Source organism: Ceratotherium simum, chromosome 9, assembly GCF_057802395.1.
Source record: "Ceratotherium simum simum isolate JZ-2026a chromosome 9, ASM5780239v1, whole genome shotgun sequence".
Lineage (NCBI taxonomy): Eukaryota > Metazoa > Chordata > Mammalia > Perissodactyla > Rhinocerotidae > Ceratotherium > Ceratotherium simum.
In genome coordinates, this window is record NC_141908.1 from 59,701,066 (window position 1) to 59,716,185 (window position 15,120).

The following is a 15,120-nucleotide window of genomic DNA, read 5'->3' on the forward strand; positions in this document are numbered from 1 at the left end:
GTGCTGTGCTGGCGGCTCTCTCGTGTTGATGTTCATTTGCTGGCTCACCTTGCTGGCGTGGGGCTGCGGTGGGACTGCAGCTTCTCTAGCTCCTGCCAGATATTCAGCTGCTCTGATTCCTGAGCCAGCTCTGTCTTGAGCTCTGCAATGAAAAACACCAGCTTCTCCTGCAGGACCCCCACGTCATCAAAGTTGGAGGCCTTGAGAGACTGACTGTTGTTCACGTTTATCCTTGCCCTCCCCAGTTCAAGTCCATCTGTCCTTCCTTACGACCTGCTCTGACAACTTCAGGCCCAGCACAAGACACAGAAGCAGCAATGTTACAAAGATTGTTTAACCAGCTCCCACAATTGTGATAGGTCAAACCTCTATTATGAATCCCTCTTCGATGTTATTCATAATGGGTCTGTTTTTCTAATCAATGTCATATGCCTGTATGTACCCATACAACCAGACGGACATACTCAGAAAAAGGATTTAAATTAGAGGATCAATTGTTGAAGTCAGGAGTAATATTGTACTTTCTCAAAACTGACACAAGGTAAACCATTTCCCATGCTAGTTTATTAAAATGTATAAAGCAAAAAACATTTTAAAGTAGTTTTGTGCTTTCCTGGGCTTAGGAAATAATTAGAAATAACAAAAACTCTTATGAATCAGTTTTAGTTTCCATCACTTTTTCATGATACGTACTTTCTAATTACAAGTAGTAGAGCAAGAGCTTACTTTCTGCAGAGAAAGTAGAGACAGAGAAAATCCAGGACCTGCAAAGAGTCACTCTTCAGAGTCTTTTTTGCTCAAAGTTTACTGGGAAGGACATTGATCTTTTTCAGAAAAAAAAAAAAAAATCACATTGGTGCTGGCCCAGTGGCTTAGTGGTTAAGTTTGTGCAGTCTGCTTCAGTGGCCTGAGGTTCGCAGGTTCGGATCCCAGGTACAGACCTACGCATCGCTCATCAAGCCATGCTGTGGTGGCATCCCATATACAAAATAGAGGAAGATGGGCACCGATGTTAGCTCAGGGCCAATCTTCCTCAGCAGAAAGAGGAAGATTGGCAATGGATGTTAGTTCATGGCCAATCTTCCTCCCCCCTCCCCCCCCAAAAAAATCATATCTTTTTGAATGTAATTGGTCAGAGCTATCATTTATGGAGCTAGATGACTGTTTTATACCTAGTGGAATCCCCTTATCTGCTTCTGCCAATGTTGGTAGGAGTTACTAGATACCACATTGGTCCAGTAAAAGAGGGTTTGGGAGAGAATCATGGACTGAGTTTAGAGTCATTTGATATTAGTCAGGGAAGGATTTGTTACAAAGAATAAAAAATCAACTCAAATTAATTGAGTTAAGGAGGAGGATTAATTGGGTTTGTAGAATTTTTTTTGTTAGCACAACCCAAGGGTAGAAATACGGTGCTCTCTATCCCTCCCTCCCTGTCTGTCTCTCTCCTTCTCTCCTTCCTTCTCTTGATACTTTAGGTGCATATGGCATCCATTCCTAGGTTACTTGGCCTTCCAGCTTGAGTGCCATTAACCAACTGGCTAGTGTCTCTTGACCTAGTTATCGGGAATATTGATTGTAACAGCTCAGCCAATGAATAGACTATGCTAGGAGAGGGTTTCCACTCTTGGTCCAATCAGCTGTGGGCAGGGAGCAAAGGACAAAAATGGCTCTTAAGTGGCAGTGGGAGGGCCTTCTTAAAGAAGAGGATGTGGGCTGGGCAGACATCCTGACATAGTTTCCACTAAACAATATTTTCTTTCTTACCCAGTAGAAATTTGCTATTTTTAAGCAAAGAATCAAGTAACTTTTTTGATGCTTTAGCTCCATTATATTGATACATATAAGAAACCCATTCCTACTCCATATGTGAAGATTACTTAGATCATATTTTTTGAAAGCACTGAGTCTTTTGAAGATAGGTACTACCTAAATGTTAGACATGGCCATTATAAGTTTTTCGATATTGTTTACTGTCTTGAAAGGCCAACCAAAAAAATTTTTCGCTCTAGATAACTGTTTGGTCTCACCAATCAGAAATAAAGGATTTAGATTCCCTCACTCTCAAGGTGTGGTCATGATAAATATGTGACAACAATTGTAAGAGGTTTTATGATATATCTTGGCTGTCTGGGATAGTGCTTCTTCCTTCTGAATAATAAGAAAATGTTATGCTCCCTCAATGTTGATGCAAAGAAGCTATTTATTTTAACATTGAACCATAAATAAGACATTTCTGGCAAGTGTAAAAATTGGCACAGTGGGATTGAGAAATTGTAAGTATAAGAAGAATAATGAAATTGCAGAATTCTACAAGTAGAAGAGGCTTTAGGGAACATTTAGAGATTAAGTGGTCCAATCCACCCCTTTTAATTTCCAGATTAAGGAATTGAAGGTTAGTGGAGATTAGGTAGCTTTCTAAGAACTAGTTTGTATTTAAGCCAGTACTGGGCCTTATAATCCCAAATAAAACCAAAAGAGCAAAATATTGATTTAAATAGTATATCGGGGAAATGAGAATATTTCTCCATGTTCTCTTTCTTTATTAAACATTATTGTCCACCCAGCAATTCATTAATATGACCACACCATTTAAGGATGCAAGAGAGAAAAATTGGTTGAATCTTCCCTGTCCACATGATTAGAGAAAATTATTCTACCTTTTGTTCATAGTAACTTTGTTTTTGCCATAAAATGCTGTGTAGTATATGTTTTTCAATAAAATTAATTGAAAGTGATGGTGTTAAGGATACTCATAACATTTATTGACATAATTAGCTGTATCTATGACTTTTACAAAATCAGAAGATTTCCAGGCCTTAATTTCCAACACATATTGGCACTGAATACCAAGGGCAGGAATCATATTTAATTTACTGTATGTGCCTAAAAGTTTGGGGATTCTGGCCTGAAGAGAGGAAAAGCAGTGAGAGTTTTAAAGTGTTCAGGCAGAAAGAATCATAATTCACTATTTTGAACTCACATGAGCCTGAAATGTTATCACTTTATGATGATCCATGTAACATTAAAAAGTTCTAAGATTCTGAGCAACTGAAACATAAACTTATTAGGCTAAATAGTTGTATCAATATGTCAAGGGAAATAGAAAGGAGTCATTTTAACATTGAACCATATGCAATTGTTTGTATATGGCCTTTTCTCTCCCTAGAGACATTCTGGCTGCTTTCCTATTGGTCAAGTCTCCTGGCTCATTTGTAAACTTAAATTTCATCCAGGGAAAGCCTTTCATGTCTATTTATATCACATTCTACTTTCATTTGGTTTATTTAATGATTTATTAAATGCATTAAGCACAGTGAAATTTCCTATGAGGGTTGGAACATATGAATAAAATTATTCTAAAATTATGTTTATGTTGTGATTTATAGAATTGCAAATTGTTAAAGACATAAGGGATCATGGTAGAGTAGCACACAGTTGCTTGGAGCCCACACATTAGTCTAAGACTTCATTTGAAAGCTGGTAATTTCCCTGGAATAGCCCATAGAGGAAGCATATGCAAGGCACTCACAGCACATAGGTTGAATAGATGTGCCTATACAGCGAAATGCCAAACTGAGGAAGGCAGTAACAGAGAATCTGAATATGCGAGCAACTTCTTAACTTGCCTCAAAGTCTGGCCCCATTTTTGTCAAGTTTTATAATCTGTCTTATTGAAGGGAGGAAGAAATTTCACTCACGACTAAACACTTATCTCTTTAAAGTGTGAGCTAATGGACATATTACATAAAGAGCAAGGCAATTGCATACCTCTTTTGTTATTTTATGGATTTGGAAAGTAGTGAAAAATTGTTTGGTGGCCGTAGCAGCTGTATTGATAGTGAGAAAGTTACTTAACTTTTCTGTACATCAATGTTTTTAAACAATTCAATTCTAAATTCAACAAATACTGCTGGTCTGTTAAGTGCAAAGCATTTTGCTAATCCCTGGCGTGGAGGAGTGGAGTAAGTGATGAGAGGTAAGACTGGAAGGGTATACAGATGCCAGATTTTAAAGGGCCGTGTGTGACATACTGAGCAGTTAGGATTTATCTCTTTTAGTCTATTAGGTGTCATTAAAGGATTCTAATCAAGAGAGGGGCCTGATTAGGCCTGGCTCTTAGAAATAACACTGTGACAGTAGTCTGCAGGGTGGATGGAAAGAGAATAGACGTAGACCCAGTTAGGAGACAGTGGTAATTAATTGGCCAGGAGATGATGGTAGCCTGAACAATGACCATGTCAGTGCTGATGGAGAGAAAAGGATGGGTTTGAGAAACTGTTAGGAAGGTCAATTAGTAGCATTTGTGATTGATGAGATGTGAAAGCTAAGGAAGCAGCATGACTTGATAGTGATTGATAGAATGATAGAATGATTGATAGTGATTTCTGGCTTGTAGAAATTGGGCATATATGGAACTTGCACAACCTTGATTCATTTTTATAACAATAAAAGTAACTGTAACTAAAAGAAGACTAACTTTGTCTATCAAGTTATACGTGTAAAATAATAAAGTACAAGCTACATATGTAATGCAAGCAAGGTTAAAAACTGGTTTCTTTTGTCTCACTTTTGCTAATAAATAGCTTGAGAAACCTGGTCTAAATTGCTGGTCTTTATGGTTCATACTTATAAGAACAGCCTTCCCTTCCCTACTGAAATGATGAGCAGGCCTTATAGAAAATTCCATACAAAGCTTTGAGGTCTATGAGGTCTAACATGATGTGACTTGACAGACTAGGGCATCTGAAAATCCAGTTTCTAACTCTAGAGAGCAAATGTTAGAAGACAGAATTGATGAATACTTGACTTAAACTAATTCCTTGAATATCTAGCCATGTATTTTATGTCATCTATCATTGTGGCTTCTCAGCACTTAGAAATATGAGCCCTGAATAAAAATGTAGAGGACCACCTGTCTTCATGGCAGTATTCCAAGAATCTATAGCTTAATTTATGCTTACTACTAGCAGGAAATGTAGACAGTCACCTTCTACTTGCCATTCTAAGAGCCATTTTTCAAGGGAGAGTAATGCAAAGAAACTAACTTTATGTTAAGGCAGATATAATAGAGTGCACTTCTTGTACATGGCAGCTTAGAATTAGGTGTTAGGATCTGAGGGGAATCAGGTAAGGTAGATTCACTATATATATCTTGTAATATCGCTTTCAGCCATTTGATTATGGAGTCCAGTGCAGTATGAGTTAAACCTTCTTAAGACCAGGAGTATTAAGTTTCAGTCTAGAATAGTTAAGTAACATGAGAGTAATCTCTTTTTGTTTAATTGGTACTTATTTTTAAGTTGACAATGTTTTGGCAATTTCCTTTTTCACAACTGTGAACTGAGCTTCTGAGTTATGTTATAAAGTGAAAAGAAGAAGGCATAGCTTCTAACCAATAGAGTATTAAGCTGTGTTTGTAAGACACAAATATCACTGACCAAAAGTGGAAAATAAAGACTGATATATAACAACTGTTTGTGATTTCAAATAATCATACTGTCAAAATTGATAGAATTTACTAGTTACCTCAATATCACAATGTTTGACGTTTACAACATACCACAGTGGTTAGTATGTGGGATTAAATTAGGACCTAGGATCGAGCTTCAAAACCTGCATCTGACTTGTACTGTCGGTGACACTGTGGACCAGTTATTTAACCCCTCTGGAGTTCCATTGCTTCATTTGTAAGGCAGAAATGATCATCATTATCTCACTTGATAATTGAGCTCAAAGTACACGTTCAGTAGATTGTTGGTTAGTACTAGCACTGGTAGTAGTACTACTAGTAGTAGAATAGAAGTAGAAAATCCTTCTTTGTCCCACAAAATACTTGAGATGAATTCTTTTAAAAACTTAGGAAAATGATAAATAGAGGAAAAGAATCAGGATTTTTTATTTTTAGTATATAAGGGGAAGAAAAGGGAAACCATTGTTAGTATATGTGTGGGTGTATGTGTCTCTGTGTGGGTTTGTATGAGAGGTATGTCTTTGTATACCATTAGGGCAAACATAGTTACTTCATTTGAGCTTTCAAACTTGAGCTTCGTATTTGGCTTCAAGATTCATGACTGCCACTCACAAAGAGGAATATGTCCAGTTATATGATTTTTCAGTATCTACAAGGAAAAAACATACCAACTATTCAAGTAAAGCAGAGTTTTCCTTAACAATAATTTCTTCAAGGGATTTCTTATGTGAGGATTTATATAGTGGGCATTTCATGATAAGGATTTATAAGGATTCATGTTTTCAGCAATATATTCCCGAAGCAAAAATAGTAATGTGTTATTTTGCATTTAATCACTTGACAAAAGCCAAAATCTTGTCATTATTAGTCAACTCAACGGAGTCGACTCCATGAAGGATAAAGTTTATGGAGTTCGACTATGTAGGCTTTTCGTGGTCCAGCTTGTTATTCCAAGGAAGAATTTAGAGCAACTTAAGAGACGAATGCAGCCATCTTACAAAAGACAATGTTTTCTAACGAGAACAGAACGTTTGAGCTCATCCTCTGAAGTAAGGGTAGATTCGTGCACTTTAGGAAGGATTGGTATCCTTGTAATAATGTGAGGGAGTAAACCAAAGTCCTCAGTGGACTACTCAATATAAAATACTTTTAATGATCATGGATAAGAAGAATTACTTGTGCTGGGGGTTACTTTCCTTTAATAAAGGTTTAAAAGTGTAAGTAACAGTGCTGCACATTGAGAGTTATTATATTGTTGTTTTGGAGAAGATTTGGGAAAATGGAATAACGACTGGATATATAACAACAAACGTATTTCTTTTTTTGCTGAGGAAGATTTGCCCCGAGCTAACATTTGTTGCCAATCTTCCTCTTTTTTTTTTGGATGTGAGCCACCTCCACAGCATGGCCACTGACAGATAAGTGGTGTAGTTCCATGCCCAGGAACCAAACCTGGGCTGCCAAAGCAGAGCACACTGAACGTAACCACTAGGCCACTGGGGCTGGCCCTTTAATTCTTTTATTTGAATGAAAACATGTCCATGTTAATAACTACAACTTTTAGTAAGAAACTTTTACTAGCATTATTGCTGACAAAATAATAATAATAGATTATTTGACAGAGCAAATGACATTAATTAACCACTCTAATTTTTGACCAGTGCCTGTTGAAGTAATGTAAAATCTGTTCTGTTTTAGATCTTGCTTACTTGAATGAGGGTAGTTTTCTTTATTCAGTACTGAATGTTTAGTAATCAGACGCGTTGGTCAAGCGTAACGTTGAACAATTAAAGAGACTAGTAAAAGTTTTCCTAAATCTACTTTATTAAAGACTTACCTGGAGTCTTATCAAAAATACAGATTATAGCATCATTCCAGCCCTGCTGGATCAGAATTGGGGCAGGGGGAATGTTGTTGGCAATCAATATTTTTAACAAGAGTGCTAGGTGAACCTTATACAATCAGACAAGTGATGAAACAATGAACTAAGCCAATCCTCAGAAACGTTTTGGAGATGGACTTTGCTTTAGAAATTCATTCCCCCCCACATACCCACTCTCTCACCCTCCAGAACCACAGAACAATCCGTATATTCTCCATCAAAACATCATTGCCATACTTGGCCTCCGTTTTCCTCCTGCTCACAGAATTCATCAGATTACAGTCTGCATAGGTCCCTGTTATTTTTTGTCATACTAGGACTTTGTGAGTACATTTTTCACTCACAACTCCTGTGGTCTAGGATTCATGTTGCTGGGCCCTACACGTAGCTTTCAGAAAATATGGAAGTTTAAAACCGGGTTAATTCTGACTTTGTACATTTAATGTATAGAGATATGTTTGTTATTTTTCCCCCTTCATAAATAGATACAAGGTATAAGATATTGCAATAATTGTCCAAACTGTCTTCTTTTTGTTATCTTTTTAAGCGCTACCAGATGCCAAACGGTTACTTCTTGGTTTCTGGTTCATTTTGTACATTCTAAGTGTTTTTATTTTTTTTAAGATAAGATGATATTTTAATCTGATATTTAAAAATTCACCATCAGACCTTTTATTTAGCCAAACTACCAACCCGATGTGATGTTTCTATGGGCTCGATTAGCAAGCAATGTTGCAGATGTGGTAAAGTCTCATCACTCTGAAACTTATACCCCAAAACACAACAACTGAAGTGTTTTCTTCTTCAAAGTGATTTTTCTGTTAAAGATTTACCTTTAACTAATCCTAAACAATCTTTGTCCATGCGAAGAACGAGATTTAATTTTTAAAAATACTTACAAAATGCCTTGTAAAACAGTGTGAGGAGAACAAGACTTATCTTACATCTCTATCCCATAATGTCCTCTTTTAATGTAGGTGTGCTCAGTTCTCAATTTTTTTTTTCCTGCTTATTCATAATGAGGATGAACTCATTCTTTTTTGGCTACTTTTATTTAGTATTAAGGAGGAAGGAATGCAGTTAGAGAGTCATTTAGTCATTCAATACCTCCTTATCTTGTGATCCAACCGTTTTTAGCGATGAAAGATCATATTTTATGTAATTTTCCAAATTATATTTACTGAATAGATGAATTCTGAATCAAAATGGCAGTTTTTAAGGACTCATTTAGAAGTTGAGACATGTATTGTAGCATATAAGTACATAAACTCTCATAAAAGATAGTCCTGTTACAAGCCAGACTCCCCGTATCCTTGAATGCTCAGTCAAAATCCTTTTAGCAGCATATTCCGGAAGAGAGTGCAGGCATTTACAAAGCAAACATTGCTATTTATTGTTTAACTCACTTCCACAGGAAGGACACTATTTTCAGGAGGGTGACTTGGTGTCAAATGATGGATCCTTCAGTCTTCTGTATTTGTGATTTTCAAATCCACATATTTCTGTATGTGACTTCAGTGCAATACTATTTGGCTCTTGATATTTCTTTTCAAAAGATATTGAAGGCCTTAATCAAGAGTATCCTTGAAACACAGCCTCCTGACAGTTGGAGGCCAATCAATTCTCCACCCCACGGAGGTAAGAACTTTTCAAGTTATTTGGTTTCGTTTGATTGAATGGGATGATCTCCTTTGGAGGTGATGTGGTCATATTTTATAACATAATTGGAGAAAAAGATAGCAATACAGAAAAGCAGAAAGTCAATCTTTTGGTGATAAATATTTCTTGTGGCACGGACCCTTTGTGAATTTTAAAATTGAATTTAAGAACCCTTTTTGTCATTATCTGTATTTTCAACCTTAGTAAATAAGTGTGACCCTAGAGTCAAGGTGTTTTATTTTTGACAAAGCATTTTAATTATGTGTTTGTGAGCCCAAGACTAAAACAGGATGGTGGGAGTGATGGCATATTACCATTTGCTGGAGCCATTCTTGTAAAACAAATGATTTTTCTTATATGATCTAAAAATATGCCAATTTCAGAATATCTATGTTAAAGATGCAAAATATGCATGTGCATACATATATTTATTTATAATATGTAGTTTATAAATTTGCTTAAACTTCTTCACCAAAGGGAGCAGAATAAAAGCGATGTTTATGTTTGAAAATATTAAATGTCCAAAGAGCTACATTATTTAAAAAACTAAAATTGTACTTTTGTTTATTATTTGAAATAAGTATATTATGGAGAAATACATATTTTTTAAAACTGCATACTTCTATAGTGCTAATTTCTTAATGTAATGGGAACTTGATCTAATCTGCAAAACCGTGTCATTTCCAAAACTTTCTAATAAAAGTAACATGTCATTCAGTTAGGCCACCATTTATGAGTAATTGTTCACGTAAAGATACTACACGAGATACAAAGATGAACAAGGCACTATATTTGGGAAAGCAATACACGCAAAAATTATAGTTAATCTTTCTGAAAATAACGAATAATTTTTCTGAGAATTAACAACGTGTTACGTATTTCTATTTCTCTTTCTCTCAAAATGAAACTATCTTTGATTTATTTCCTGATAATAAAGCAAATACAAGTCCATAATAAAACTAATTCAAGCAAACACTGCTCTGTGTAGTAGTGAGGGAGTCTCATCCTTCTCGAACCTCCTTACCTGTCAACCCTCTCCCTCCCCACCCTCTGCTCCAGTGCTCCCACTCCACAAAGGTAATAAAAGTTTGATGCCTGTGTACACGTCTACATGGGTATGTGCTCGCACATGTATGTACTAGAATATGCAGCACTTGGTATGGAGCTCAGTGTCTAGCACATGGTAAGCACTCAAGAGAAGTAAGCTAAATTATAATTGATATGGGATGCAGTTGCATGTTTGGTTTTATAACTTTTTTTAAATTTTATCTTTTACCCTATAATATGACAGGAATTTATTTTCACATCTCTCTTGTATGTTTTAATGGAAATTTAGTATTCATTTTATTGTTGTATCTTAATTTGTTAACCAAGTTCCTCTTTTTTTTTTAATTGAGGTATAATGACATACAACACTACATTAATTCCAGGTGTCCAATATGATGACTCGATATTTGTATGTATTGAAAATGATCACCACAATATGTCTAGTTAACATCCGTCACCATACATAGTTACAGAATTCTTTTCTTGTGATGAGAACTTTTAAGAACTACTCTCTTTGCAACTTTCAAATATGCAATACAGTATTATTATTTTTTTTTTTGAGAAAGATCAGCCCTGAGCTAATATCCATGTTAATCCTCCTCTTTTTGCTGCGGAAGACCGGCTCTGAGCTAACATCTATTGCCAATCTTCCTTCTTTTTTCTTTTTTCCCCCAAAGCCACATTAGATAATTGTATGTCGTAGTTGCACATCCTTCTAGTTGCTGTATGTGGGATGCCGCCACAGCATGGCTGGACAAGAGGTACGTGGGTGCACGCCCGGGATCCAAACCCGGGCCGCCAGTAGCGGAGCACGCGCACTTAACCACTAAGCCACGGGGCCGGCCCCGCAATACAGTATTATTAACTACAGTAGCCATGCTGTATGTTATATCCCCATGACTCATTTATCTTATAACTGAAAGTTTGTACCTTTTGACCACCTTCACCCATTTTACCTGCCCCCCTCCACCTCTCGCAACCATCAATCTGTTCTTTGTATCTATGAGCTTGGTTGTTTTCTTTTTAGATTCCACATTTAAGTGAGATCATAGAGTGTCTTTCTCTGTCCAACTTGCTTCACTTAGCATAATAACCTCAAGGTCCATCCATGTTGTCACAATGGCAAGATTTTCTTCTTTTTATGTCTGAATAATATTCCATTGTATGTATATACCACATTTTCTTTATCTGTTTAGCCATCAGTGGACACTTAGGTTATTTCCATATCTTGGCTACTGTAAATGCTTCAATGAACATGGAGGTGCATATATTTTTTCAAGTTAGTGTTTTTGTTTCTTCAGATCACTACCCAGAAGTGGAATTGCTAGATCATATGATTGTTATATTTTTAATTTTTGGGGGAGACTCCATACTGTTTCCCATAGTGATTGTACCAATTTACATTCCCACCAACAGTGTACAAGGGTTCCCTTTTCTCCACATCCTTGCAGCATTTGTAATCTCTTCTCTTTTTGATAATAGCCATTCTAACAGGTGTGAGGTGATAGCTCACTGTGGGTTTGATTTGCATTTCCGTGATGATTAGCGATGTTGAGCATCTTTTTATCTACCTGTTGGTCATCTACATGTCTTCTTTGGGAAAATGTCTATTCAGATCTTCTGCCCATTTTTTAATCAGATTTTTTTTTGCTATTGAGCTGTATGAATTCTTTATATATTTTGGATATTAGCTCATTATCAGATATATGATTTGCAAATATTTTCTCCCATTCAGTAGGTTGCCTTTTCATTTTGTTGATGGTTTCCTTCGCTGTGCAGAAGCTTTTTAGTTTGATGTATTCCCACGTGTTCATTTTTGCTTTTATTGCCTTTGCTTTTGGTGTCAAATTTAAAAAGTCATCACCAAGACTGATGTCAAGGAACTTACTGCCTATGTTTCCTTCTAGGAGTTTTATGATTTCAGGTCTTACATTCAAGTCTTTAATCCATTTTGAGTTAATTTTTGTGTATGAGTAAGATAGTGGTCCAATTTTATTCTTTTACATGTAACTGTCCACTTTTCTCAACACTTTTTATTGAGAAGACTGTCCTTTCCCCATTGTATATTCTTGGCTCCTTTGTAGTAAATTCATTGACCATATATGTGTGGGTTTATTTCTTGGATCTCTATTCTGTTCCATTGATTTACGTGTCTGTTTTTGTGCCAATACCATAATGTTTTGATTACTATAGCTTTGTAATATAGTTTGAAATCAGGGTGCATGATGCCTTCAGCTTTGTTCTTCTTTCTCCGGATTGCTTTGCTATTTGGGGTCTTTTATGATTCCATACAAATTTTAGGATTATTTGTTCTATTTTGTGAAAAATGCCATTAGAATTTTGATAGAGATTGCATTAAATCTGTAGATTGCTTTGGGTAGTATGGATTTTAGCAATATTAATTCTTTCAGTCCATGAGCTTGGAATACCTTTTTATTTATTTGAGTCTTCTTCAATTTCTTTCATCAGTGTCTTATAGTTTTCAGTGTACAGGTCATTTACTGCTTTGATTAAATTTATTCCTAGGTAAACTTTTTGATGTAATTGTAAATAGGATTGTTTTCTTAACTTCTCTCTCTGATAGCTTATTATTAGTGTATAGAAACTCACCTGATTTTTGTATATTGATTTTGTATCCTGCAACCTAACTGAATTCATTTATTAGTTCTAACAGTTTCTTTTTGGTGGAGCGTTTAGAGTTTTCTACGTATAATATTATGTCATCTACAAATAGTGACAATTTTGCTTCTTCCTTTCCAATTTGGATGCCTTTTATTTCTCTTTCTTGCCTAATTTCTCTGGCTGGGACTTCCAATACTATGTTGAATAAAAGTGGGGAGAAGAGGCATCATTGTCTAAATCTTTAACTTAGAGGAAAAGCTCTCAGCTTTTCTCCATTGAGTATGATGTTAGCTGTGGGCTTATCTTATATGAGCCTTTGTTATGTTGAGGTACATTCCCTCTACACACACTTTGTTGAGAGTTTTTATCATAAATGGGTGTTGAATTTTGTTGAATGCTTTTTCTGCATCTATTGAGTTGATGATATGATTTTTATTTTTCATTTTGTTAATGTGGTGTACCATGTTGATTAATGTTGTGGATGTTGAACCATCCTTGCATCCCTGGAATAAATTCCACTCTTCATGGTCTAAGATCTTTTTAATGTATTGTTGAATTAGGTTTGCTGACATTTTGTTGAGGATTTTTCATCTATGTTCACCAGGGATATTGGCCTGTAATTTTCTTTTCTTACGGTGTCCTTGTCTGGTTTTGGTATCAGGGTAATGCTGGCCTCATAAAATGAATTTGGAAGTATTCCCTCCTCTTCTATTTTTTAGAAGAGTTTGAGAAAGATTGATATTAATCCTTCTTTGAATGTTTGGTAGAATTCACCAGTGAAGCCATCTAGTCCTGGACTTTTGTTTGTTGGGAGGTTTTTGTTGTTGTTGAAGAAGATTTGCCCTGAGATAGCATCTGTTGCCAATCTTTGTCTTTTTGCTTGAGGCAGATTCGACCTGAGCTAACATCTGTGCCAATCTTCCTCTATTTTGTATGTGAGATGCTGTCACAGCATGGCTGATGTGTGGTGTAGGTCTATACCTAGGATCTGAACCCATGAACTCAGGCCACCAAAGCAGAGCACGCTGAACTTAACCACTACGCCATGGGGCTGGCCCATGTTGGGAGGTTTTTGATTACTGATTCAATCTCCTTACCAGTAATCGGTCTGTTCAGATTTTCTATTTGTTCATGATTCAGTCTTGGAACATTGTATGTTTCCAGGAATTTATCCAATTTTTTCTAGGTTGTTTAATTTGTTGGCATATAGTTGTTCAAAGCAGTCTCTTATGATCTTTTGTCTTTCTGTCAGTGGTAATGTCTCCTCTTTCATTTCTGATTTTATTTATTTTAGTCTCCTCTCTTCTTCTTGGTGAGTCTAGTTAAAGGTTTGTTAATTTTGCTTATCTTTTTTTTTGCAGTTTAACAATCATTTATTAAGAATTCACTGAGAACCAAATTGTTATTGTTCTTCCTGTCACCTCCAATTCCTTTTGTCACAGGATTGAGGAAAATAATTAGCCCCCTACAGAGTCATCAACAAAGATAAGTTAGGGAGCAATATATTAAATTCCATTTAGTGCTCTTTGCCTAGTTCCTATTTGTCTTGTACCATGATTCAGTGGCTGGTTGCTGGGTGCACTTCAGTGTTCAGTCAAATACTGGTTTATATCATTTCTGCTTCCCGAAAAGTACAGGCAGCCCTTGTTTACATCCCAAATGCATTCCTGAAAACCATACCATGTAGGGATCTGCGGTGATGCAGATCACTTTCCCCCTGAAGACAAGTGTCATAACTGAGGGTCATTGTTGTTTTCCAGCTTCTAGAGGCTGCTCGCATGCATTGGCTCATGGTCCCTTTCCATCTAGAATGTCACAGCAAATCAATGGCTTCACAAAGTTTTATACCAAACTGAAATTATTTTAGAGGATACATCTCTCTTCATTTTTATCTCTATTTTATATAATATTAATTTTCGCTTTATGGGTTTTTTTTGGGGGGGTGAAACACAAGAAATAGATTTTCAAATTTCTTCTTTATTTTGTTCTCATATAAGATCTCTCTCTTTTTTGTGCATGTGTGTCTTATTTTTGTTACATGATACTGCTCTGAAAATTTTCTTGAGGCCACATTTTAATTATAGGATTCAAATTTAGTGTCATTTGAGAGTTATAAATATGTGTCCAGAGACTTAGGATGAGAGTTAAAAAATTAAATCAATATTTTCATTTCCATCTTGGGTCAGACAGCAATAAAGAGAACAAATGACCTAACGACTAAGGTTCAAACTAGGTTACAATTAATGGTTAATTGCTTCTCCGTGGAAATAAAAATGATGACTGTTAATCTATAAATTGATTTCTATAGATCTACAGTGATATATTGATACATCTGAATCATTTCTGAGGTGTTTGTGCTTAATAAAATAGGAACCTAAAGCAAGTAGCAGTTTACAAAAGAAAACCATTAACTGACATAGATTGATATATAAGGCTC